Source organism: Scyliorhinus torazame, chromosome 8, assembly GCF_047496885.1.
Source record: "Scyliorhinus torazame isolate Kashiwa2021f chromosome 8, sScyTor2.1, whole genome shotgun sequence".
In the NCBI taxonomy this organism is placed as follows: Eukaryota; Metazoa; Chordata; class Chondrichthyes; order Carcharhiniformes; family Scyliorhinidae; genus Scyliorhinus; species Scyliorhinus torazame.
In genome coordinates this window covers 277,186,269-277,191,393 of record NC_092714.1, presented here as the reverse complement: position 1 = coordinate 277,191,393, position 5,125 = coordinate 277,186,269, and the positions used below count along the sequence as shown (strand labels likewise).

Genomic DNA, 5,125 nt, shown 5'->3' with positions numbered 1-5,125 from the left:
GGAGGGGAGGACAGGGGGGGGAGGGGAGGACAGGGGGGGGGAGGGGAGGACAGGGGGGGGGGGGAGGGGAGGACAGGGGGGGGGGGAGGGGAGGACAGGGGGGGGGGGAGGGGAGGACAGGGGGGGGGGGAGGGGAGGACAGGGGGGGGGGGGGGCTCCAGCTCTGCCTCCCAGCCACTTGCAGTGGCCGAGCTGCTAGTTTGGCTGCCAGGTAACCGGGGGAGGTGGTGCTGAGGGGAGGGGAGGGGGATCGGGACGGGAAAGTTACCACAACTACTCACCTAAAATGGCCACTGCTGCAGCCAAAATACAAACAGCTATTATTTGGGAACTTTCCTGCCGACGGTGCTCGCACAGCTCCAGCGCAACCACTGCCTGCTGGCCGGAAGTCCCGACCCCGCGTCGCGCCGGAAGTCCTCGCCTTCGCCCGCCGGCCATTGGCCGCGCCGCCCGCCGCTCAGGGCTCCGCCACCGTCCATTGGCGGGCGGATGCCGTCCGTCAGGCGGGCGCGGGCGGGCGGACGGCCTTTCCCCTTTCAAGCTGGGATACGCGGAGCACGCGGCCGCGGCGCGGGCCCGGCGCGAGGGCCGCGCGCGGGAGGCGGGGCCGCGCCTGGTCCCATTGTGCAGATTTGCCTTTCTGTCAGAGTCTGCGCGATTGGCCGCGGGCAGCCAACAACAAAGAGCAAATAAGCAAATAAGCGGGCACAGCCCCTCAATGCAGCCGCCCCCGCCTCGTGCACCTTTGCTAAATGTAAAAGCGGTGAAGGGGGTTGCATCCCCCCCCCCCCAACTCCCTCCATGGCCTCTTGCTCTCCCACTTTGAGATCCGCCAATGGCAGGGGCTTTTACTTATTGATAATGGCACAGCGACATTGCACAGAAAGCTGAAAAAAAACCTCTTTGCAATCCACGCACTGCTCATATTTCATTTCCCGGATGTGAGACTCAGGCTGCATTTTGCTGGAGGTTTTTTTTATTGGAGGAAGATTTGGGAAGTTTAAAGTCCCACATGCTGCAAAGTGGTTGGGGTTTGGGGGGAACAGCACAACATGTGCATCGCTGCATTCAATGCAAACAGCCCCCATCCTGCCAAGTTTCCCTGTACCCCGCATTCCCAAGCTCCAGCGTTGTCGCCTCATCACACACTTTCACTGAGGTGCAAAATACTAAACCCTTCGTGGAAATTAAGACACCGGATCACTCCTCTCTAACACTGGAAAGTCATTGTTGTTGCTTTTTTTTTCAATTTGAAAAGGGTCTCCCAATCATTATTGTCACCTCCATGACCGATAAAGAACTTTTCCCTGTTTTAACTTTTCAACAAATTTGCTTTCAATGGGATTCTGGGGTTCCTCCCCTGCTGTCCCAAGATGGAAGTCAGTCTTTGGGCAGTACAACAGCACTATCCTCTCCCAAGACAACTTGTCCAGAGCAAGGCATAACCACTCAAAACGAGCTCCCACACAGAGGACAACAAAATGTACATCAAGCTAGTTAAATGAAGGACAAAACAAACCTCTCTGTAAAATAAAGTAAATTAGCGCGGGCAAGATAAATGTAATGTATATACACAACTGTTTATAAATATGAGAAAAGCCAATAAAAAGATTTTCCCCAAAAAAACCTAGCTCCCACCGGGCAGGATATATCTGTCGTCCGTATGCCTGACACGCGAACAACATTGCTCACCCTTGGTGGCAGGTGACTCCCAGGAGGAGAGTGGAATGATGTAGGGATGTCCTCATAGCATCCGTGAAGAGGTCAAACATTACCACCAACTCATGGAAGTCCCTGGTTAAAATGGAGAATGTTCATTTGGGAAGGCACCAGACACATGGTGAAACTTCATTAGGAGCACATGAAGGTGAAGACGAGGTACGGAGGAAGCACACAAACCGCCAGACAATTGCTGTGCCTGAACCTTCAAGCAGCACGTGCCCTCCATGTGACAGACTGCAGACATGCACAGCCGGCACGGTAGCACAGTGGTCAGCACTGTTGCTTCACAGCTCAGGGTCCCGGGTTTGATTCCCGGCTTGGGTCACCGTCTGTGCGGAGTCTGCACGTTGTCCCCGTGTCTGCGTGGGTTTCCTCCGGGTGCTCCGGTTTCCTCCCACAAGTCCCGAAAGACGTGCTGTTAGGTGACTTGGACAATCTGAATTCTCACTCTGTGAACCTGAACAGGCGCCAGAGTGTGGCGACTAGGGGCTTTTCACAGTAACTTCATTGCAGTGTTAATGTAAGCCTACTTGTGACAATAAAGATTATTATTATTAAGTTATCAGCCATCCTAGAAACCATCAAACTTGAGTGGAAGCAAGTCACCCCTGATCCCGGGGAACTGCCGAGGAAGCATTAATGAGGCATTGTAGCTGGTCAGAGGGATGGTGAATGTAAGGTGTCACACTTTAGGAGTAGTCTGAACTTGGAGCTGAATAACTACTGGGGATAGATTAGAGGATGCTTTACTCTGCACCTAGCCCACTCCTGATGCTGCTATTGGAATTGGGGGAAATGCTTTATTCTCCTGTAATTTCATTTAATTTTTCTTTGCCTGAGAACTTTTGCAGAATGGCGATAACGCATTGAAATCGCAATGTAACAGAATCAAACCACCTGAACAGTGGTACACACGACGTCTGACATTCCTGTGTCTGTTGTTTCATTCTCCCCAAGTCTTTGTGTCTCTATAAAAATATTGAACCATCGAGTTTCACATAAACGCGCTAAGCGTTTGAATGCTAATATCACACATTGTAATTTCAGCCCATTGATGTTACTCCGTATGTCAGGACTGCATGACTTTATAAAACCATCCTATTACAAAAGTAAATCCTGTTGTTGGATGATTTAACAGATGTTGACTGTCAGAGAGCAATTGTAAACAGCTGTCTGTAGGAATTGAGGTTTCCGAAATCTCACACAGACTTATTCAATGCAATGTCCTAATACTTGGATATTTTTTGTTATTTAAGGATACCATTAGGTAACATCTTATTCTGTGAATGGTTTAAAATGACGCCGCATTGCACATTTATCCAGTTGATATGAAAAGTTGAATAAGAATGACATGTCTTACATATTGAATTTTAATACATATTGAATTTTAATACAAACATTAATAATGTTTGACCTTTTCACGGATGCTATGAGGACATCCCTACATCATTCCACCCTCCTCCTGGGAGTCACCTGCCACCACGGGTGAGTATTTTAATACTGACCAGTATACACTGACCACTATACACTGACCAATATAGACTGAACAATATAGACTGACCAGTATAGACTAACCAGTATAGATTGACCAATATAGACTGACCAGTATACACTGACCACTATACACTGACCAATATAGACTGAACAATATAGACTGACCAGTATAGTCTGACAAGTATAGACGGACCAATATAGACTGACCAGTATACACTGACCAGAATATATTGCCCAGTATAGACTGACCAGTATATATTGCCCAGTATAGACTGACCACTATACACTGACCAAAATAGACTGAACAATATAGACTGACCAATATAGACTGACCATTATAGACTGACCAGTATAGACTGACCAGTATACACTGACCAATATAGACTGACCAATATAGACTGAACAATATAGACTGACCAGTCTACACTGATCAGCATAGATTGACCAGTATAGACTGACCAGTATAGACTGACCAGTATACACTGACCAGTATAGACTGACCATTATAGACTGACCAGTATAGACTGACCAGTATACACTGACCAATATAGACTGACCAATATACACTGACCAATATAGACTGACCAATGTAGACTGAACAATATAGACTGACCAGTATACACTGAACAATATAGACTGACCAATATAGACTGAACAATATAGACTGACCAATATAGACTGACCAGTATAGATGGACCAGTATAGACTGACCAATATAGACTGACCAATATAGACTGACCAATATAGACTGACCAATATAGACTGACCAGTATACACTGATCAGCATAGATTGACCAGTATAGACTGACCAATATAGACTGACCAATATAGACGGACCAATATAGACTGACCAGTATACACTGACCAGTATAGACTGACCAGTGTAGACTGACCAATATAGACTGACCAATATATACTGACCAGTATACACTGACCAGTATAGACTGACCAATATAGACTGACCATTATAGACTGACCATTATAGACTGACCAGTATACACTGACCAATATAGACTGACCAATATAGACTGACCAATATAGACTGACCAATATAGACTGACCAATATAGACTGACCAATATAGACTGACCAATATAGACTGACCATTATAGACTGACCAGTATAGACTGACCATTATAGACTGACCAGTATACACTGACCAATATAGACTGACCAATATAGACTGACCAATATAGACTGACCAATATAGACTGACCAGTATAGACTGACAAATATAGACTGACCAATATAGACTGACCAATATAGACTGACCAATATAGACTGACCAATATAGACTGACCAATATAGACTGCACAATATAGACTGACCAGTATACACTGATCAGCATAGATTGACCAATATAGACTGACCAGTATAGACTGACCAGTATACACTGACCAATATAGACTGACCAATATAGACGGACCAATATAGACTGACCAGTATACACTGACCAGTATAGACTGACCAATATAGACTGACCATTATAGACTGACCAATATAGACTGACCAATATAGACTGACCAATATAGACTGACCAATATAGACTGACCATTATAGACTGACCAGTATACACTGACCAGTATAGACTGACCAATATAGACTGACCAATATAGACTGACCAATATAGACTGACCATTATAGACTGACCAGTATACACTGACCAATATAGACTGACCAATATAGACTGCACAATATATACACTGATCAGCATAGATTGACCAATATAGACTGACCAGTATAGACTGACCAGTATACACTGACCAATATAGACTGACCAATATAGACTGACCAGTATAGACTGACCAGTATACACTGACCATTATAGACTGACCAGTATACACTGACCAGTATACACTGACCAGTATACACTGACCAGTATACACTGACAATTATAGACTGACCAGTAT

The 5,125-nt window shown here is 45.7% G+C and overlaps 1 protein-coding gene across 1 annotated transcript in view; it reads right to left on the bottom strand.

Moving 5' to 3' along the window:
- Window positions 1-389, bottom strand: part of chd6 (chromodomain helicase DNA binding protein 6) — a 338,615-nt gene extending 338,226 nt beyond the window's left edge. The window contains exon 1 of the mRNA XM_072515378.1: window positions 282-389. The gene's annotated coding sequence lies outside the window, so the exon portion shown is untranslated. The remainder of the gene's footprint in view (window positions 1-281) is intronic.
- Window positions 390-5,125: the final 4,736 nt, after the last annotated feature.